Source organism: Falco rusticolus, chromosome 6 (assembly GCF_015220075.1).
Source record: "Falco rusticolus isolate bFalRus1 chromosome 6, bFalRus1.pri, whole genome shotgun sequence".
In the NCBI taxonomy this organism is placed as follows: Eukaryota; Metazoa; Chordata; class Aves; order Falconiformes; family Falconidae; genus Falco; species Falco rusticolus.
In genome coordinates, this window is record NC_051192.1 from 14,259,450 (window position 1) to 14,283,085 (window position 23,636).

General features: G+C 36.8%; 1 protein-coding gene across 4 annotated transcripts in view; it reads left to right on the top strand.

Annotated features, from left to right (window-relative positions):
- Nucleotides 1-23,636, top strand: part of SUPT3H (SPT3 homolog, SAGA and STAGA complex component) — a 278,056-nt gene that overhangs the window by 53,248 nt on the left and 201,172 nt on the right. The window lies entirely within an intron of this gene.

Below are 23,636 nucleotides of genomic sequence, written 5' to 3' on the forward strand. Positions count from 1 at the left end.
GGCCATCAGGGGCAGGGCAGTGCCCGTCCCCCTGCGCTGGGCACTGGTGAGGCCGCCCCTGGACCCCTGTGTTCAGCTTTGGGCCCCTCACTGCAGGGGGACGTGGAGGGGCTGGAGCGTGTCCAGAGCTGGGCAGGGGGCTGGGGCAGGGGCTGGGGCACAGGGCTGATGAGGAGCAGCTGAGGGACCTGGGGGGGTTCAGCCTGGGGAAGAGGAGGCTCAGGGGGGACCTTACCGCTCCCTACAGCTACCTGAGAGGGGGTTGTAGGCTGGTGGGGTCGGTCTCTTCTCCCAGATAACAAGTGACAGGACAAGAGGAAACGACCTCAAGTTGTACCGGGGAGGTTTAGATTGGGTATTAGGAAAAATGGCTTCACAGTAGGGGTTGTCAAGCATTGAACAAACTGCCCAGGGAGGTGGTGGGATCACTATCCCTGGAGGTGTTTAATGAAAGTGTTTAAAAAAATGCATAGATGTGGTGCTTAGGGACATGGTTTAGTGATAGAATTGGCAGTGCTGGGTTAAATAGGTTGACACAATGATCTTAAAAGTCCTTTCCAACCTAAATGGTCCTGTGATTATTAAATGTAGACCTTAGTTTGATTTCTAAACATAGGATCTTAGGAGTTGCAATGGAGCCTTTGACCAGTGTCTTTTTTTTTTTTTGTTGGCTTTAGGCTTGTCACTTCAGCTTGCCATGCATCTGTATTGGCTTGCTTATTCTTTCAATTTACTATAAATCGAGTGACTATACTGAGGTTACTGCAATTTTATGGAGATAAAAGGGCTGTAAAAAAAGCAGAGAGAATGCTTATAGTGGCGAAGTGCTGTAGCTTGGTGCTTGAGAGGTGAATTTAGCTCTGGTGCTGAACCACAGACTTCTCTCTGAAGCTTCAGGAGGTTAGATAAATTGTTCAGTACTTCAATTTGTCATCTGCAAAATAGGAATAATAGTTCTCTTTTCCATTTTTTTTTTTAACTTTAACTGGTGTCATTTGAAGGATGTTCAGATAGCAATGATGAGGGTCATAGGAGTACCAACATTAAGACTGAGTTTGTCTCTTGCATTTAGTAAGAGTTTTTAGTCCCCTCTAACTCTGACAAATTGAGAGGACTGCCTGGAATATTACCATGAAAGTGAAGATTTACACTACTTAAATATTTGAAGTGCGAAGCAATAGTACATTTTTTTTACTTTGTCCATCAGTCAGTCGTGTAGAACATGTGTTTAGTAGAGTATTAGCATCTCCCAATGGATTTAACTCCCTTAATGGAATCTCCTACAAGTTTTTGGATGCCAGGTTTTCTGATGCATTTCTTCCCAGTATCAAACTTAATATCCTGGGAACTGCTTGAGTTAGCAAAAGAAATTGCTAGTGACTATGGTACTTTAATATTTGTAGATTTATGTTGCTACTGAGGCTGTAACTATAGGGATCCTTTTTAAATTTAAGGAGGGTGCAGAGCAGAAACAAGTGTTATACTTAATCCTGTCTATTAAACATCACCATGGAGTCATCAGAGTACAGTCATTGCCTGTCCCTTGTGCTTTTCTCAATATAACTTATTGCTTTGTTTAAAAAAAAAATAAAAATCAGGGCACTTAACAAATCTTCTGTGAAACTAGACATTTCAACTGAGATCAACATTTTGTTGTTCAAAACAGGGTAACAGCTGTGACTTTGTAAGCTACTGTTAGTGGTTTTTAGAAGCTAATTTGTCAGCTAGCTGGCACACTGAGCTCATTTGCTGAAAGAAGTTGATGTCATCTCCCATATCATTCTTTGTCAAAGCTCAGTGTCTCTTTTTCTTTAACCAGTGATTCTCAAATAGAATGTTACAGAATGGGGCTGTTTGCCAGTGACATTAGTTTTCTATTTATGTAACTTCAATTTAGATCATTCATGGCTTAACACAAAATCCAGTTGTCATGTGCAAGTTGATTGCTCTCTTTTTGTGTCCTGTATTCATGACATGTAGCTCCTTTTTGTGTGCTTTGAATAAAAAAAAAAAGCGAAGAGCAGAAATGTTTATTAATTTCAAGTATTGCTACTTAATTTTATTCAAACAGTATTCAGTGTAGTTTATTACTGCTTGTTCCACATGTACCACAAAATAAGGGTTTATTTAATGACTATTGATTAAAAATAAGGTTCCTTGGAAGAATGAATGAATGTCTAAAATTAGTGATTATTAATTAAATATTGGTACTGCACATTGTTTCAACAAAAGATTATTTATAATTTCTGTTGAACGTGCTGTCTAAATAGGAACTGAAAAACGGCATGTTTTCAGGTTCTGTCGTATTGCTAAGAAGTTATTCCAACACCGGTGGAACCCCAGTGGTTTTATTCTTAGTAAATTATTTAGTGGCTTTTTAGTACCTTCAGCATCTCAGTAGCTTTACAAAATGTTGTGGGCTAGAAATAAGATGTTCTACAAGATGCCAACTGAATAAAAGATGAGAAAGTAAGGGTAGGAATAATTTTTTTTGCACTAAAGTTACTAGTGAGATCTGCCTGGGATCTTGGAGAAGTGAGAAAGCTGCTAATGGCAAAGTTATTTAGAGTACTGAAATCCAATGCTGATTGTGTAGAGCCACTCCAGGAATTCACAGAATTGAGTGGGTGATAAAACAGGTGAAATCAGCTGTTAACAAACCCGAAGTCATGTGCATGAACTTTGCTGTTTATTTTCATTAAAAAAAAATAAAATCTGAGATGGACAATGAATAGCTCTCAAATCTTAATAGTTGAGGTGTCAGAAGTGGGTTAGATTTTAAAGGAATTGAGTGTATATGGGGGAAACAGTGTTAGTAGTAGTTCTTCTGTTGTGCCTACCCTGTTATACAAAAAATATTCTAGAATTCAATTTCTAATTGGAAAAGAATTGAGTGAATTCCGTACAAGGAAAGCTAAATTGGCAGGGTGCTAAAGCCTGGAAAGAGACAGCTGGGAGGCGAGTGTGATAGAAATCTAGAATTATGAGCAATGTGGAAAAAGTGAATGGAAACAGTTATTTCCCTTTTTCATAACAAAAACTAGGGGGCACCTAATTAAATTATCAGATGGCAGGCTTAAGATGAACACAAGGAAGTATTCTTTTTAACAGCGCGTAATTAAATGCTGAATTCATAAATTCACTGCCACGAGGTACAGTAGAAGCCAAAAATTATAGTAGTTGAAAAAGGAGTAAGAGGAGATCACGGAGGTGAAGTTTATCTATAGCTATAAAACACAGTTGTCTAGTCGTAACCTTAGGGTAAACTTCAGCTCTGTTAGAAAAGCAAGTAGGGGCTTTCCCTATGAACACAGCACTGGCCCGCGGAGAGGTCTCTACAGATCCCTGTTGGGAAGGTTTTGGGTAATAAACTGATAACAGCCTCTAGATTAGTGCTACATGCTGTGTAATAGTGTATTACTATGGGGCTGGGGAAGTCACCAGATCTTCCAAGATTTGATGGTAGTGTATAAATAACTGGTATAAAACCGGGTTACAGAAACGTAAGAACTTCACTTGCTTATGCTTATAAGGCTAAGTAGGCTGTGCTTGTGCAGAAGTATTTTCAAAAGCATGTAACCTCAGTAGTTATAACTAGATCTGTAATTTATTGGTCATCCAAACATTAATATTTCACTCTGAGTTTTTTTTTAAAAACAATAAGGTATTTTTCAGTTTTGTTTTACCAGGGTAGTCAGTTTGTGGTTTTTCAGATTTCACCTCCCCCCCCCCCCGCCCTCCATTCCAATGTCATCTTTATTTTGTTAACACTTTTAAGCCTGGTTCTTTGAATGGTGGTATTTTGTGCTCCGGTTGTTGATCTTAATGATTTTTGCCTGCTCTATCTAGAAGAATTGGTCTATTGAAAGCTGTATGACTACTCTTAATGCCTGTACATATCATAAGCGAGGCTTCGAATGGGATAAGGGGTTACCACTTTAAAAAGTCTGGAAAATGCTACTTTAAATAATCTGCACCTTAATCTTGTCCTTTTCTGAAGGAAACAGCCCCATTTAAAGCTATGTGAATACCCATTGTATTAAGGCTTCTATATTTCTATTAATTTATCTAAAATGACTGACTATGGGGAGAGATTTGCTTGTGTACTTACTATTATTTTACTTTATTTCCTAAAAGTATGCTTTGATGAAACCCTTTTGGGCATAGATTTTGTTCCATTTCATCCTTAATTACAGATGAAATTAAGCCTTAAGGTGTGTTTAATAATAAAAATGCTCTAGTAAATGTTAAGAATATAACATGGTAGATGATAATCGATAATAACTCTTAACATGCTGGACAGGCAAAATATACTAAAACAATCATGTGTGTATCTGTTATTAAACATTTATTTGAGATTGTTTTTAATTTCAGTTTTGAATCCAGCATTTATCATCTTAGATTTCAACCATGCTTTTATATGTGCCTGAGGTTGAGCTTTATACATCTTTTTATAGATTAGAAACACAAAATGTTATCGCACTGCCATCTGGACTGATTTATCCTTATATTGTCACAGATTTATGATGAGTATATTCAAACACTTAATGTTTTCTCTTTCAAACTTTTCAACACAGTAGACTAGTAAATCAAAACTTCCTTTTGAAAGATTGATTAGTGCAAATGTGTCTAATCACATCCGAAATATATTCAGAACTCTATTCAAAAGCGTTGATACTGTGTTTTTGGATTACAGAAGGACCACACATATTGTAAGTGGTTCTTTAATGGCTGCATAAAACCTGTTTTCCCTGAATCCTGATTATTTCCAGAGGTAGTAGGTAAAAATTTCTAACTTCCCCTTCCTCTTTCTCATCCATTAAAGAGTTTTGTGAGGTAGCAATTTTGTGGCCTGACTGTTGATTTCTGTATCGCCATGTGATTATTTAAAAGTTTATGCTTCTATCAGTGTGACAACAAGATAATTGAGCTACTTTTCCTATCTATATTTCTTAGGTTTAAAATGAAGTATCTGTAGTGAGGCATGCATAACTGTAGACTTCTCTTCCTCCTCCTCCTGCCTGTGAATGCCCCCCCTACCTTAAGAAGTTTTTTGGGGATGGTCTGTTGATATTTTTTTTTTCCAAGTGACACTTAAAATTCAGATCAGAAATTGTCAAATGTATTTTTATATTTTGAGAAATTGTTTAACAGGGCTGGATGTTAGGATGAAGTTTTTGTTGTATGTGAACCTTTCGGGGGATAGCCTGTGCAGTGTACCTGCATGTTTATATGTATTTTCAGTGAAAATGGACTGGCATTATAGTGTGGCTGAGGAGGATGTTGGAGGTGAAATTACGGTTTTCTTGTTTAAAAGGGAAATAACACCTATTTCAATGCATAGACTTTTAAGTGCCTCGTGTTACTGTAATAGTATAATAACGCGCACAACCCTCTCTTAAATAGCAGATTCAGTTTGGTTTTGCCAAAATGCCATTATTTTTTTTTCATTTGTATAATTGTTACAGCAGTGTGAATATTTTGAAGCATGTAAAACTGGAAACACTGTAGCCAGATGTACTTGCTAATCTCTGGAAAACCTCAGAATATGGATTAAGCAAAACAAGTAGCATAATATGGGGATACGTGTGGCATCAGTAGTAGTTCCAAACAAGTACCATGCAAATACAAATGCAAGTTGATTTGTGGTTGGTGTGTGTTGGGGTTTTTTTCTCTTTTTTTTTCCAGAAGTAGCAAGCAAATAGCTTTGTTAAAATGTAAACAAAGTGTTTATCAGGAGGAATTTATGGCTTGTTATAATAAGCCCATATTGAGTGTCTTGTTCATGTATTTTTGTATTTTGTCTATATCAGCAGCCAGAAGTGGTTGCTTAAGAAGAAAGTATAATAATTGTGAAAGAGGACAGTTGTACCATAGCCTGCTTGTATTGGGGGGAAATGACGTGGACACACAATAGGACAGGACAACAGGGAACACCTGACCATCAGTTAGTGACATAGATTTCTGAAATACAAGCATATTTTGTAAGTTACATGTAACAGGAATTCAGGAATTCCTGATTTCAACTGTAATCTGAGGTATTGTGTTGTATTACCATCACCACATGTTTTAAAGGAAGATGAGAGAAACTTTGCTGTAAATATATGGGATAATCAGCTTTCCAAGAAGGTCTTGTTGTAATCCTTAATACAGGGACAGAATTTTAAACTTGAGATCTTGAGGTTTGTATTCTTTTCAAAATATGTTTGAAGACTAGCTCACAAGGATCCAAAACATATTTGTGTACTGATGGATAATTGTTGTCCATTTAAGCGTTCAGTTATAAAACCATTGAACAAAGTACACAATGAGCTTACTTTTCTTGATTCTCTTGTCCAGAAGCTCCAGCTCTAATCTTTACTGCTTTGATTTATCAAGGGAACTAGATCACAGCTGATTTAAGGCTCTTTTCTTTATACAAGTTTATTGTTACAAAACTTCTGCATCGTTATTACCCCTTTGCTCTTTGGCCCTGTTCAGCAAAAGTGACAAAATTAAGAGGCTGGGGGTGGTAAGTGGCTGGTCAGTGCAGTTGTGTAAGCCTTGTTTCTTAACACTACAGGCACTGAGTGTTAAGAGGGATACTGAGGGATCGGTGAATCCATCTTCCCTTTTTAAATAGCAACTGTACTTAATATTGGTGCATCTTACATTTGTAAGGCACGTTAGCAGAAATTTTAGTGTTCCCCGTTTAGTCTTTTTAAGGCTTCCCTTTGCTTATCTTTGAGTCTTGCTAATTTGTCATCAACACTGTCAACTGCAAATGAGTTATACAATGTAAGTGCATTCTGTGGGAAGGTTACTTCTTTCAAGAAGTAGATAATCTTAGAGCTGGGCTACATTCTAGAAGGAAATAAGCATTTATGTTCATTGGAACTCAATGAAGAGAGTGAGAAGGTTCCATGAAGTCTTTCTCTTTCCATCAGGGCCATGACATACAGGTGACCTGTGATGATATGGTACCTTATGGTTTTGATGGTATCATCAAAAGATTCTGCACTGACAGAGGGAATAGTTCTGTAACCCTTCTCCTGTTGACTTTGGACACTTACCTGTCATGCTGATGGAATGATTTGGGATTTTACCCACCACACAGTTGTTTAAGATTGATATTGACAAGTGAGAGATTTGCTTTAAAGGCCTATGCTGTTTTCAGTCATTAAAAATAAGCACAGATCAATGGGGTTTGTTGTGAATTCCAACAGAAATCTCTTCTGTGTAAAAGCAGGACTGAGTGCAATCTTTCCATTGAATGAAGAGAAAGATTTTGTGTGTTCCCCCTCCGAACCCTTCTGTTATCCAGAATATTTTTAACCCTCTAGAGCTGGATAAAGTTTTAAGAATACTGGGGCAGTTGTAGTTCCAAGACCTTTTGGTTGGTGATACCTTCTGGTTCCAGGAAAGTGTATGTCTGAACCTTGCTAGTTTCTCATTACAGCATCCCCTGGATAGAGGATGGGTCTTGTTGAAGGGCATGTGCCCCCTTGGTGGGAAACCTCTCACTGGTGGCAGAAACTTCTGTTATAACTTGAAGTAGTTTTCATTTCTGGTGTTAACCAGGCATGAATCTTCTCTTGCTATTAATTTTTAGATAAATAGCTGCTGCAAGGCAGATTCATTTTGTGAACTTCACATGCCTGCGCTGTCAGTGTACGCACCTGGGAGAGTGAGCAAACCCTTTCTTTCTGTAGAGCAGCAGAGAGAAAAAAGCAGCTTTAGCTAGTGATTCACTTGAAAAGTGTCTAAAATCACCAGAGGAATCGTAACACATTTCTCTCTACTGCCCTTGAAGGAAGCATGGGCTGACTCAGATGTAGGTGTTTGGTCCCCCTCAGAAACATCATGCTTCACCCAGAGCATAAATATTTTGTACTCAAACCGGTGAAGAGCAGGGCCATGAAGTGCAGTTACTCTGATGTTACCATCAGAATCTTTGCTGTGAATGTGTGCTGCTGTACTTTTGTCACACAGTGTATTTCACTGGGGCAGGTCTTTAAAGTACTTCTACATTGTTTTATGTGAATGGTGTAAAATAGTGTTGTTGTTGACATCAAAGCTTCTCTTCTAGGCTGTATAGCTGGACCTAGGTCTCAGGTTGCTTGAGGTTTTTTTCCTTCTTTTTAAATGTGCTGACTTAACTATTTTTTCTTACAGTACAATCACTTGTATACATGTTATGTTTCCATATAATGATTGAATCATTAAAACTTCTCAAGTAAGTACACTAAGGGTTTTTAGTTTTGTTAGGGCAGGCTTTGTTATCTTTTTTCTTCAGTAATTAAAAAAAAAACCAAACCAAAAACAATCAATTGGTCAATCCGAAGCTCTTATGACATTAATCATGTTTCATCTTTGAAACAGATCCTGCATTCACTTCTGTAAATCAGCATTGTTGCTTGTGGAAACAGTTCAGTGGGTCTTGGCTAGGGTAGGATAATCTCCTGTCGGTATTACATTTGTAAGAGCAGCCCATTAAAGAGCCTCATGCCCCAACAGAGAAACTACACCTGTCTTCAGCACTTAAACTGGTTTATTGGAACTTCTGATTTTGGGATCAGGCCCTAGATTCTTTGAAATCTCAGGAAATTCTAATGTTAGTGACTGCAGCTGCAGTTTAACTTAGTCTGTGAGCTAAAGGAAATAACTTACCTTTCCTCTTAAACATATCCTGTCTTCTGTGAGCGTGAATGGTATGTTCCCTGTTTCCCAAGCTTGTGATTTAGATGTCATCTTCAATGTCCCTAAGATTTACCTTGAAGCAATTATGGCATATCTTACTGTTAAACAATTTGCAAGATAACAATATCTTCTTCAAACTTTTAAGTTAGTTTAATGCCTTGTGATTTGTTGTAATTAACTCTGAAAAGTAGGGGTTTTTTTTCTTTCTATGGCATGTGGACTCCTTTGGAGATGTATCTGCACACTTTCTTTACACTGTGATTGGTGCATGTAAGTAATCAGTGATAACAGCTTAAAGGCCATTCAAAGAAGAATGAGAATAGTATGTAAAATCCTGAATTCATTTTTGTGGGTGGATAATACTTCAAATGATAAATTCTTTTAGTGCAGGTATTTGTTTTCTCTATTTCAAGTTGACTTTCGTTTGTTGAGTTATGTACATAGTCATCTCAGCAATTGAAAAGGTGAATGTATTCTCACCACCCTTCTTGTATTTGTGTTGTTTTTAGAAAGTTTATCTCTTCGGGGGGGGGGGGGGGGGGGGGGGGGAGGAGGGGGCAGAAAAAAAGAATAGTTGCTATTAAACACTTTTGTCAGTTCAGGTGGAACTAAAATAATACTAGGAGCAAATCTTGGTTCTAAGCTTTGAAGAATATTGTTGAAAAGCAGGAAATTCATATTGGGACAACTTATAATAAAATCAATGATCAGAGTTGCATTGTGTTTAATGGAAGGGCTCTGAGTCATTGTCAGCCAAAGCTGAGAGCAATCACTAGAGTCTGTGCTGCTCAAAAGGACTGATTCCACTCCCCCCCCCACCCCCCCCAAAGAGGAGGTTCATGTGGACTGAATTCCCTTTTGCAAAATGGGCATGTTTCCCAGGGAAAACATGATACTTCTTCACTAATCACGATGGAGCCTTATCCTGCAATGGGACCTACATTTTGGTCTTTTTGCCACATCATTGCTGTTTTCTACATGGACAAAAATAGATATAGAGTAAACCAACCCAAAAAGTCAATTATAGGGTTTTATAGTGATGTACTGTGAAAAATTTGGTCATGTTTTTCATTATACGGAATGTTCTTTCCGAAGACATAAACAGAAAAAAGCACATATGTTTGATTTTAAAAATAACTTTGCTTAGCTGTTTAGAAACGCTGGAGACATTTTGGATAGTTCTAAATGATCAGCATCATAATTATATGATAAAACTTCTGCGTAAAGACCTATCTGGTTTATAATCACTTAACTGTTGGGATTTTAGGGTTCAAGAGATATACTTTGAAAAATTTCTCATACATGTCTGAAAAGTCTTGAGTTATTCATCTTCCTCTCCCCTCTAATCAGGAAGTAACTGTTAAATCTGTCATGTCAGTTCAGGGGGAATAATTTAATTTAAAAAGTATTAACATGTGAAAGAAATGTTGGAATGAATGAAAACAGTTTGGGCGGCTGACATTTAAACCAGTGATTATTCTAAGATAGTGTAGTGTCAGAGAGATGCTGAAGTAATAATTACAATTACAATATCAAAGCAATAAAAATTAATATGTTATAATAGAACTATGCATGAAAGCCACATTTTACAGTTGCGGGTGCCTGAAGTTCAATAGCTATATCCATACTGGGACCTCTGCAGGAATGTGGTAAGACTTCCATAGGTGTGGAGCTCTGGTACTTCATGTTGTTTTCGTGGCAAACTGCAAGTCCTCAGCACTTTTGCAAATGAACACAAATCCATTTAGGTTTCTAAATATGACCGCTAATATCTGAAAAATGCAAAAGATTGAGAGATGCTAAGAGTTATACAAATGAGAATAACTACTTTTTGAAGAATAAATGCTGGTGGGTTTTTAAGATAGTTTTAAATTCAGTTTGTTAGATTTAGTTCTTGCTAGATTTGGTTTGGGCCTGATTCAGTTACTAAGAAATTTAGTGGGAACTTTTGAAACCTTTATTTATAGGTATTATTGCTGACATGTTTTCTGACTAAATTTGCTTGTTGGTTTGCTTGACACTGAAACTTGAGTAAACAGTTGCTTGCTTAGATTTATAAACACCCTTTAATCTTATTCTTTAAAGAAAGAAATAATTCATAAAAATCACTGTTCCTTGAGATTATTACCTATGCTGAAATTATCAAATGTATAATGCAGTAGTAGAGATGCTAAGTTGGTTACTAATTTTTTATGATTTGTAAGTGGTCTGTTTCCCGTTCGCAAATACTTGGTGTTAGTATGGTGACCGCAGTGAAAGAGTACCTTTACCCACGAGCAGCTCCTGTCATTTGTGTGGTGTCCTCCTCCTCCCCATTGTCAGGCTGCATCATCTTTTTTATTTCTCTGCAGAAACCAGACCTTTACCCCACCACCTTTTCATTTAGTTGCCATATTTATGAGGTGCTTCCTTTGCATGTTCTGGGTAACCCAATATATATATTGTCCTACTTATTTCCTCTGTACGTCTTTATTTCCCCAAGTGATACTGTATTTCACTTCCTTGAACTTCAGTGGCTCTAGCTGAGCCATTGGACATGTCTTTAGTTTATGCGTTTAAAGGCTAAAAGTGTATGTTAGTTTATCTGGCCTAACCTGTTAACATCAGTTATCCCTGTTAAAAAGTACTTCCACCGAAAATGTTAGTGAATGTTTGACTAAAGCTTTTCTTCCAAAATTTAATCTGGATTGGATTTAAACCATGCAAAGATAATTAATCTACCATGTCCCTTGGTCCTCTGTTTAATTGATCACTGTTAAGAAGCAGTCATATTAAATCAAATCTGAGTGTCTCTAGTGTTGATTTCCAGTCAGTTTGGTGGTTTCCACTCTGTCATGCATCTTCCTCTAGGAAATACACTTCCATTAGGATATAGAGTCACCTCTTGATGATGTTCTTTTTTTTATAGTGGTTTGTTTGTTGGTTGTGTGTGGGTTTTTTGTTTTGTTGGTTTTTTGTTTTTTTTTCCCTAAGCTAGAAGGTTTGGATTCTGTCTTTTGCTATATTTTCTAGTCAATAACTTGTTTGTTTTACCTTTTAAAACTGGTTCTGGGACTGGGAACAGGATTTAATGTTTGTATCACAAATAAGGCATAGAGATGTGGAATACCTTTCCACTCCTACATCTGTGGCGATCTCATTAAATGGTTTTAAGTTGTAGTGTGCACTCCAATTAAACTTAATATCTGCTCTAAATCTTAACTTCTTTTCAGTGTTGCCTTCTAGAATGTTGTCCATTTTGCAGGTACACAGTGTATTTTTTCTCTGAAATACGTAGCTTTACTTTGACATTATATCAAACTGTGTTTTGTTTGAATGAACTCCTGTTTACTAGGTAATCCCCATCATGCTAAATTACTTTAGTCTCTTGCACTGGATGATGCTGGGATGGCATCCCATTGTGGGGGCAGTGAGGGGGTGGGTAACTGTGGGGGTGCTTAGCTGCTGGCTGGGGTCAACCTACCACATCTTCAGGTTTTCTGGTCTCCCAGCATAGAACCCCCGACAAAGGTTGAAACAACAGATGCATAGAGTTGTGTACGTGAAGCAGAGTGAGAGAGAGGATGTAGGACAGGACAAGCTGATGGAAGAGTTGAAGAATGGAAAGGAAGGCAGGATGGCAGAGAACAGAGGTGACTAAAATGTGGAAGGGAAAAGGAGAGGAGGAGAAGGGAGCTCAAAGAACAGTTGAAGTTGTCTCATTCTTCAGAAAAAAAAGAAACCAAAACAAAATGAGAGTGTGATGAGGTCATCTCAGTTGCAGCATTCCTCGAAACTAAAACATGAACAGAAATACTTATTATAAAAATTACTTTGTTTAATTTTAACTAGGTTAAGCTTTCTCAGAAACAGAACTGCATGAGAGGTCCTTGGGATCAAGGTGGTGCAGGAGTTCCAAAGACAAATTATTCTGATGTATGCCCATATATATCGCTTCTGGGCTTAATGGAATCAAACTGTGGTTACAATAAAGGGAACTTTGTTTACATTCTCTGGATCCATTTTATGTAGTTAAGTCTAAGTAATGTTTCTTTTATAGGGATCATCACATACTTTAAACTAGGGCCCAGCAATGGAATGCAACAAAAAAGTGTGACTAAAGTATCTATGAAATTCATTAAGTCTGTACTCAATTCTTCTTAGCTTTCATAAAAAGTAAAGTTTTTTTCACAGCTGCATTCACTAATACTATAAAGTAGTCTGGCCATCTGCCTTAATATCAAACTTTATTTCAGGGGAAGCAAATATTTTCAGATTTCCGATTGCTGGAGAAGGTCAACAAATCTTTATTTCTTTGATCATGTAAGTGGATTTCTTGGTGACCAGAAAATTGGCTTCATATAATGTATGAAATAGAATTAATTTCAGTTACTCCAGTTGTATTTTGTACAAGTGAGAGGATGCATTCTGGCACTGCATTTGAACTGGATCGGACAAATTGTCTAGAGGTATTTATTCTCATTTCTAGCTCTTTTAAATATTTTCTTGTTAACTTGACGAGAGGTTAATCTATAGGTAGAAATTGTATTAGCATGGAAATGAGTTTTAGAGTAACACATCCAGTTACGTGTGCTTACATTTTTGTGTAAAGGCATGTAATGACTTTAATCAAATGTCAGAACAACAGCAAGGTATAAACCAAGCTTTCAGAGAAGACGTTTGGTGTGGCCTCTTGCTGTAAGAAAATGTTGTTGTAGAGATAAACCTTTTGAGGTGTAAAATGGGTTTAAGAAAAGCATGGCTTTCTTTTCTCTGCTGCTGGGAAGTACATGTTCCGTTTTGATCTTCCTGAGCAGCATAATCTTCAGGCATCTCGTTTTCTGAACACCAGCTTTTTTTTTTTCCTCCTTATTTTGAAATTCCTCTATAATGCCACAAATAAATCATTCTCTATCATTTGTTTACTAGTTTGGATAATTCTTGACTTTATAAGTAGATACTGTGTATTAGCACTGCTGGCCTTGTCTTACTCTGTACCTTGCATTTGTGATTATGGGCCAGAATGCATTTTTTTGGATCTCTGAAGAACAGAACCGCATCTTGTTACTGTCTAAAAGTAAGATGAGGTAAAGAAGGTAGACCTGGATAAGTGAACTCCTACAAATAATTCATACCTCTGCATTTTGCTCTCTATGGCAAAGACAAGAAGAACCTACTACTAGATCATTCATAGAGCCTATCTTAGGAGAAAGTGAATCTCTTGAGTTGCTTATTTTTCTTTTCTGAGAGTGTAGGACGATTGACATTACTCTAAATACTGATATCTGATGTTTAACTATCAAAGTGTGAACCGAAACATTTAAATAAATGGAGTAATGCCTGCCCCTCCCTTAGCATTTGGAGTTCTGTTATTGGATCTCTCTTCTCTGTCTAGCTGCTCTTTTTTTTTTTTAACCTGAACTATAGAAGGTTTTAATTTTATTTGGGTCTTTTACCTCTTTAGTAAGATGTTAATGAGCTTGTGGTTCACAAGTCATTAAGGAGAAGCTGGCAGATAGACCATATGATAATATAAACATATTTATCATCTGTTTTCTTAGAAAACTAGGCTAAAGACATTAAAGGTGTAGATCAATGCTAATCTTGAGTCTGGATGTAGGAGCAAGTTGTAGACCAACCTGGAGAACACTATAAAGTTTTGGAAACAACAGTGAAATAGGTAGTCAGAAATCTCAGTAGTTTGGGGAAGGAGATGGAGAATCATCTTCATCTGATCCAGGGACCAGCAGCGTGATCCTTGAATCATACACCCTTCTGTGGATAGCTGTGTTGGTTAAGTGCCATCAGACTGTAAACACGACTGTTTGTTTGTGAAGTGGAATCAATTTGGAACAGTCCTTGAGTTGTAACTTAATTTTTCATTGAGGACAAGCTCTAAAAATGTGTGGAGATAAGTTCTGCCATAAATTTGATGTTCACTTCCGTTAAGAACAGTGTGGGTAATCAATGCTAGCAGAATGCTTTCATCCACAAATGCTGCACTGAAAATACAGTCCTTCAATTAATCATGTATGAGTTCTCCTCTTCATTTTGGTTTTTATTCCAAGATGCTGCTTGGTACGTTGCATTGCTTGTTGACTTACGTGACTTAGCTTGCAGATTTTGGCTGCTTGTTACTGTTGTAGCATTCTGAAGTTCAGCAGACGCTAGGACCATTGTATGGTAGGGACTCTTTGCTGCTGTGGTAATTTTTCAGTATATAAAACTAAATACAAAGGGGTTTGAAGATAATTAAATTGGTGTATGGATAGAAATTTGTGCCTTTTTTTTTTTTAATGATTTAAAATTTCAGAGTTGCCCATTTATCCCTTAGTCCATTTGCTGGAGAATGACCTTATGCTTGGTAAGGAACTGGCCCATGAATAGTGCTAAGGGAACAAAGATGATGGTATCTCTTGGTAGGAGCATCTCAAAGTATTTGTTAGCACTTGATTTGAACAAAACTCAGATAAAATTTCAGGTGATTAAACAGAGTAAATTTTTGGATGTTATAAGGAAATGATTTGAATTAGCTGTGTACAGGAATGCAAGAGAAGAAGAAAAAAAAAATACTGTTAAGACTTCTCAGAATGAAGACCCATGATACTTTAGAAGAAAGAGACAGACCAGGAGAAAGTGGTATTCATCCTTCTGTTACTACTTCACACGTGGTACCATTTTATCTCTTCTAATTTGTACACTTTGATACTTCTGTGTGCCCAATGAATGTATTCAAAAGTTCATTCACTTGGGGAATGATGTGATTCCCTGGAATGTGAGTTGGGGCAATGGCTCCGACTCTATTTCCCAAGTACTAGCCAGTCTGTTTTCCATGGAAGGCTGAAACAAAGACTACACAGTCTCTTGTCTTCAAAAATAGAAGCAAGCTTGCTGGAGGTGTTCCTTTTTGGAACGTTTTTGTAGTTTTCCAATGACTCTAAGTCACTTGACTGAATGAAACAGTGAAAAGGGTGCGTGATTGTGTTTATACCCAAGTTGCATGCTTTCTGCTATAGTGTGTGAAGTGCCGGTTAATTGAGAGGCAAGCCCTTGGATGCCAGTTGTTGGCCGCTAATTTTGTAACATAACTGATGATGGAAAAATACATGTTTGAGGGAAGGAGGAAAACTTAGAAAGAAGACATGCTAAGGTCTCAACAGGATGAAGCAAATAGCATTTAGTTCCTTTTCCATTTTTAGCTTTTCTTCACCCTTTTTTTTACGTAAACCAGTGACAGGCACAAATGATTTCTTTAGTTGCTAAAATGTTAATTATACTAATTCCATAGTAAAAATGATTTTTGTAGACATGGTGTCTGTACGCTTGGACCAGTAGCAACAGATGGATTAATAATTTTATAGGTACACATAATTGCCTTATGCTTTGGATTTTGAATGCAGAATTTGGCAAGAAAGAAATCATCTTTTATGTAAAGAACAGTATAAACTGCTGAGATTTATATTTGACAGTTATGTACATACCAAGAAATACTTTTTAACCTTTGATGGTTTAAGACTGCCAGGCTAAGAAAAAGGAGTATGATTTTTCTCTTTAAAGCGAGTGTATCTTTGTATTTTGTCCCAACGTGGTAGTGCTAGTTGATGGTAATATTTTTCCTTTTGGTTTTCTGAGCTGATAGGTGAAACTTTTTGGATTAACTATTGCCCTAAGACTTTCAGAAAGTTTATGGTGGTAGTCACTGCTAATTTAAGGAAGGCAGTATTAAATATTTATATTTATCCTGAAGAGCTTTTGATCATAGCTCCATCCCACTCCATCTCAGAAGCCAGCATTTTTCTCCCGTCTGTATCAACAGTCCCAACTTCTTAGAAGTTGGAGATCATAAATAAGTATTTAAAGATATCTTAAATCTATTTAGTTCCACAGATTCCTCTCTATTACCCGCCTCCATGCCACACACATACATGCAAAGGCAGAGCTTGGTGGCCCCATAAAAACTCAATATTGACCCTAAGGCCCTCTGAAAATCTGCTTTGAAATCTTGGTTTTATTTTCTTCAAGTTTTTAATGGTTAAAGTTCATATTCACAAGTATTTAAAAGGTGTGGATCAGCACCTTATTTGCAGTGTGTTATTTAAAGTCCTTGGTGTTCTCAAATCTGATCTGAGTTTTTTCATTGGGTTAATTATAGTGGGATTTATTTTTTTTTTTTTTTATCAAAAAGTATTACTTCGTCCTTATGCCTAAATCTTGAAAATTCCCAGGAGAGAAACTTTTACATTCTGGAGTTTAGGACAGAGTTTTGCAAGACGCCTACTGTGTTTGGCTATTTCCATCGTAATAAGAAGGGCTTTATGTCTTCTAAACCACTATTTCTACGTTTTTCTGGAATTGGGCAGTGCCCGCTTCCATAAAAAGCCATTGTACCGTAGCTGTAGCAGCAGCATTTCTGCAGAGCACCTACATGAAGCAGTCTGTAATAATTTCTAAAAAGTTAAAAATTGAATATAGAAACTTCAGGAAAATAGCTTTTCTAAAAAGGGGAGAAAAACTGCAGTCGTTTAAGTTTGTGTGATTTATCTGGAGTATTTTATTTTCACAGTCACTTGGGCATCTCGCAGAATGAGAAGATAAGGGAAAAAATCTAGAAATGAATTATTTTAATATTTTCTGAATATTTCATTTACCTAGAAATGAATTATTTTAATATTTTCTGAATCACTACTGAAATGCTTTGAAATGTATTTGTTTAGTGTAAATTGTTTATGTCCAACATAGCATCTTAAAGCTTATACTTGTAGGCTTAAAGTTGCTGGGTTTTTTTTCTGCAGGTTTTGGTGTATGTTTAACAGGTTCTTGTGTTTCTAACTTTTTTTATCCTGAATATTTTCATATTGACATCAGTGATAACAAAGGAAGGTTTTTGTGATGCTATTTCAGTGCTGTAAAGTGGTAGTCGGGTAGAAATTGGTAGCTTTAGTAGTCCCATTAGCACCTTCAGTGCTAAATAAAGAACTCTTCAGGGCTTTAAAAAGCTAAGCTCAGTAGCATAGATGCCTACAAATATTGATATTATTGGTAATATTGATATACACACACCGCTGTGTGTTTGACTTCCAGCAACACTGAAGATATATTAAATTCATATAATTAAATAGTAATTTCTCTCTCAATATTCTAAAGATTCCTGAGGTGGTTAGGACTTCCTGATAGAAAGTAGAGGATTTAATATGAGAAAAATTATCTTAACACAAGTGATGCTGCCTCTTCAGCAGTTCTCTGTTGACTTCATAGCGCATCGAAGAACATCAGGCTATGGACAGAAACTACTTGTGTATCAATATAGTGGCTTTAAAAATACAACAAAAATGAGTCTGTTAAGACCAATTTGTTCTTTTGCAGGATTTTTGTACATTACACGTGTAACTTTGCAAGAATGAAATTCTTGTAAAATCCGTTTTATAGAAGTTGGTTTCCTTTAGAAATGTTATGTTTTTGATCTGGTTTTATAAATGGTGTTAAGTATAAATGCAACATGTGTGGTACTGAAACATACTTATGAAAGTTTCAGAAAGATTTTGGTTTTGAAGTGCTATTTGAATACTGTTCTACATCCTCCGTATGGTTTTATCTTCAAATCTGTAGTGAAGTATGACATTGTATCTTCCTGTAAACTCAGAGTGGCTGTACGTAGGATTTGTCCATGTTTTGTTTGTATCCTTGTATTAGAAGCTAACTGATTTGGTGTAACAGGATCACACTGATTAAACCATGTATCTTGTGGTAAGACTTAAGCAGGAGCTGTGCTTTAAAGGAGCTGTGAAGTGGGGTATAAGTTTCCATGTTATCACGTACAGCTTAGACATATTCTGGGTGATTTACTTGCCCTCTCTTTTATAGTAAGCTAGATACCTGAGCTCTAAGCAGAAATTGCAAAATTGGTCACAGTGTGTATGTATCAGAAACCAAATATATATTGTTAAAGCTAGTTTACTTTCTTAACTTCATTGTATTTTCCATTTAATTCTATGTTGTTGTGTTGTTTGGTTTTTTGAAGGGTCATATTTTCAGGGTCTTTTAAATGCAGTTTGCTGGAAGAATTTTAATGAAATAAATTCATTTTTCATCTCTTTAACTTTCACTGTAGTCTTTTTTCTACTGAAAAAGGATGGTATCAAATACGAATTGATTGCTTAAAGATAATTTTTTTCCAACATGTGGTTGGTAAAAGACACATTATCACACATAGGTTAATTTTCTCTTTCCACCTCTTGAAATTATATCAGACATGCTAGTTATAGCAATTAGACCTGAGAAAGTTACATGGTTTTGCTGAAATATCCCAAAGGTTTGTGGAATTTTTTTAAACTCACTATCCTCTGATCATTATGATTGTTTCAACTTCTCTAAGATGGAGTTTCTGAATTGTGACAGTATTTTTCTGCATATAATGCAATGTAGCCATGTCAACGTTCTTAAAGGATCCTGCTGAACTTAAGGAATTGGAGGGTATGTAATAAACTTTGATTATTGTGGTGAATTTACCAACTGTGGTTTTATCAACTTAAGTATTAATAATGGCAAATTTTGGAGGATGAAGATAAAAGAGCAGGTTTTATGTACCACCAAGCAAAATACTTAGGTCATTTAGAGTGGTAATGATACATTCCTACATTTTTTATGTTCATCTACTGTTTGTGACTTTTGAGGATGCTTCTGTTTAAACAGAGATACACTGTGTAAAGTTATTTTAAATTTTCTTGATCTAAGGTGAGCTTACACCTGATATGCCATATTATTTTTTTTTGCTATTGTCTCTGTCATAGGTAGTTGATAAATACCAGTGCTAATTGATGGAAGTACAGCATTAGAAAAAAACATCAGGAAAAATCAGAGCACCTTTTAAACATGTTAAAGGTATTTTTCTTACTGCATGACTTTTTACTGCAGGTATATACAAGTACTTGGCTTAATATGCCGTTCTTGGGGACAAGTGTGTTATTACAAGTCTTGCTGATGAAGATATGGTTTATATTTTTAATCTTTGAATTGGCTTGGCAGTTTTTTACTGTCAACAATGGTCATTTTGTCTCCATCTTTTTGAAATGGGTTGCTTGGGTTCCACCACTGAACAAATGCTATTTGATGTTCACATGCATCAGAAATCCACTTAAAGTACTCATGAAACATGTATTTTTGTACTGCATCAGAGTAATGGTCATTCACTGGTCAAGGACAAAAATCTTTGAGCTGAACAGAACCCAAAAAACCAGAAGTCATTGTTGATCAAAGAATACTTAGTGATGAAATGTGTTTTCAGACACAACTTCAGGTTTTATTTTCTTTCATTACCACCAGTTGATTGCATAAGTAGAAGAGGACTGTGGATTGGCCACAGGCAACATGATGCCCGACATCTGCCTACTGCCCTCTCAGAGGCTTTGTTGCTGGATAACCCAAGGACCAGAGTAACAAGAACTTGCCTTTATTGGCAGCCAGGGGATCATTAAGGAAGGTGTTGAAACAGTTGGACCCAGTATTGATCCCTGAGGTGCACCAGTAGTTACTAGCCTCGAATTAGACTTTGTTCCACTGATCACAACTCTCTGGGCCCAATCACTCAGGCAACTTTCAACCCACCTCACTGCTCCTCCATCCCATACTTCATCAACTTCATCTTCCTCGTGTACAAGCAAAGATCAGAAATTTGTTGCCCTAGTTGATCATCTAGAGTTTGCAAGCACTGCTGCCTCTGGCTTTGCCTGGCAGATCTGCTCTGTCTTCCCATGCTGCAGACTTAAGGATAATAATGTATTTAGCACTATTTTGTAAATTCGCAAAATTAAGGAATCTAGAGATTATGCGTCAATGCTCCTCAGCTCCTAATTGTTAGTCACTTTCACCTGCCCCCATTTCTTTTTCTTGTCTGTTTCAACCCTTTTTATTCCATTATTCCTTATTCTTGAAAATTCTTTCAGTACTAGAAGAATGAAGTCTTCCTTTGTTTTCAAACTCTCCCTAAAGCAAAAACTGTGTTCCAGTGATATGTGCATACACCAACACCCATGTCTATTGGGACAGGGATATTTTTTTGTTTGGTCTGTTTTCTTAAACTTTCTTAAATGTAACTTTCTATGCCTAGTAGGAACATGAATGGATTGTATTCTTCTCTAGTTGTGTTTTTTTCTACAAAATTTCCATGCTTTAGAGGGCTTAGTAAGTAAAGCTGTATTCCACTTTTGACACTTTTTTGTATTTTGATACAAGTAAAGGTATTTAAGCATACTGACTACTACTTAATTTATGAGAACTTTGAAAAAAATAATCACTATGGTCAAATATCCAGGCTGTGGATAGTGCAATGAATTGTTATTTGGGGGGGGAAAAAAACCCCATGACTTCTACAGAAGGTGTAAGTGGGACCACATAAGAGTCGAAGTCAGAAGGACTCTCCAGTGGTCATCTAACTAATCCAGCCTTTTCAAGGCAGGGTCAGCTAAAACAAGTTGCTCAGAACTGTGTCCAGTTGTGCTTTTTAGTATCTCCAAAGATGGGGACTACAGAAGCATCTCTTAGCAACCTGTTCCAGTGGTTGACCACCCTCACAGTAAAAGTGGGTTTTGGTTTTTTTTTTTTCCTTATGTTTAAGTGAAATTTCCTGTATTTCAGTCCATGCCCATTGTGTCACTAGGTGGCTCCAGATAGGCTTTGGCTTGCCTGATGCCATTGCTTGGACGTCTCTCTGTTCCTCCTGGAGCACCTGTCCTTCCTTCCACCTCTTATGTGCTTCCTTTTTATGTATGAGTTAAGTTAGGAGTTCCTTGCTTATCAAATAGGGTTCCTTCCTCCTTTGCTAGATTTCGTGCGCATTGAGGGTGGACCCTTCTTGATCTTGGAGGAGGTGATCTGTGAAGATCAGCCAGCCATCGTGGATCCCTCTTCTCTCCATGTCTGTATTCCATTAGATGCTTCTGTAGCCTTGTGTCCTTGAAAAAAAAGACTGAGCATTGTCCTCACGTTGTGTTTTTTGTCCCCAATGTATTTTTAGTTTTTCAGTTATAATTGGCAAGGTTTAAGCTTTCCTTGAAATTTTTTTCAATCACGGATAAGTTTAGGCTTGTTAAAGTCATATTGTAAAACTAATGCTGTTTCCCAAGCCTTGGGGATATCCTGCCTGTGTAATTACAGGTTTATGCTGCAACTATGCAGACGTGATTATTACCAATAGTATGAATAATTGCACCACTTGGCTGGTTTGTGGTCAGGCACTGTCTAGTATGTAGATGTGGAACAGTTAAAATAAAAAATAAAACAGAAAATTGCTGAAATCCTTGTAAATAACAATCCTGACTGGCAGTTTTGTTTGCTATGGTTGTGCAGGTATGATGAGATTTAATTGACAATAATTCCACAAGGTGAAAACTGGGTTTTGTTCTAGTTTACTGGAAAGAAGATAATGTGAAGGGCGTGTTACACAGTTTTATTGTTAATTTGGAAGCAGTTCTTTCCTACCCCTTCTAGAAATACTAATTCATATAAACAAATGTAAATAAATGGCAGTGTATGTTACACTGGAAGTTAGTTCTGATTAAGAAACTACTCAGGAATGGAATTGGTTATTATATGAACATTAACACTTTTATTGCCTTGTATTGTTTAATGATTTCTCTTATGTTTAAGAAGTTGACCCAGTTTTTTGCACCCATCCCTCTGACAAAATTTGACTTCAGGGGCTTAAATCAGGATGTTGTTCCTGTTCTGTGTTCCTGTCCTCCCCAGCTATGACTCTGTAATGATCTATGGTGAACACATGCCTGGAAAACTTTACAATTTGAGGTTTCCTTTGCACTCAGAAACTAAGAGAATGTGGGAAATTAACAGTAGCTGGAAGTAGGATTAGTACTACTTAGGAAAGCTGTTGACTGTTAGTATGTAATATATAATGGATCAATTCTCATCGATTAGTTTTCATTTTTATGTACTTCAGTGACATTTAAAGCTAGGCAATTACTATGATGGGGTAAATGATCTTTTGTAAGACAATATTTATTTCCATATAAATCATGCATTTAAATTGCAGTTAGTACTGTGCTTACTAGCTAAGCAGGTGGTATTCACAGCTGATTGTGGCCAAGGAGAGATAACATTCCCAGTGTGAGAGTGCCAGTGATAAAAACAAAGTTAAAATACCTTTCTGATTGAAGTGTTTGTGTTAGATAAGAAGAGGGTGGTGTTCAGAGGGAGAAGGAAAAGAAATTAATCTGTACGAATACAAGCTTGAAGTCTTGAGATGCTAATAAACTGTCACTTGGACCACGTAAATCAAGAGAGACCTTTGAGGCACAGCTTAAGTAGCATTTATATGCTTATTTTTCATTTTGGTTCCCCTGTTTACTTAATTTTCAGCTTTCTTGCCTGTATGTATTTTTCTTCAGGGTAAATGGTAAACACCAGTGGATACTGTTGCTGTAGACACCTTGATTGTGACAATGTGTATGCTAGTGTGGTTGAGCAGTGCCCAGTGTCTTGGTTATGTTGCTGTAAGATATTCAAAGGCTATTGGGTGTTTTTCCACTTCGCTGCCGCTTAGTTTAAAACCAGCAATGCAGAAATAGGTGTGACAAAAGTTTCTGATGGGTAGGATTATCTATGCAAGCTTCATTAGAGATTCAGGGTAGCGGGGAGAATACTTGCATCCAAAAGGCCATCAGAAAATGTAACACTATATGTAAAATCAGATCTGAAAACCATTATATGATAACTTAAGGGTAAGAAATGTGGTTAAGACAGAGAAGAGCACAGGTAAGTTAGTGAATGTACAGCTTCAATGATTTAGTGTCCGTTTAGTTCTGGAGTAGTTTCAGGCTCACAGAAAACAGTCCTTTATTATTCTCCAAGCGTTTGCTTTTTCTACGGAATCCTGTAGCTGTAGCCCTACCAAGAGCAACAGAAGGGCCATGAGCCACGAATTCCTTTAAAGCATTTTGTGTTTATTCCTCTTATTATTACAGAATTTC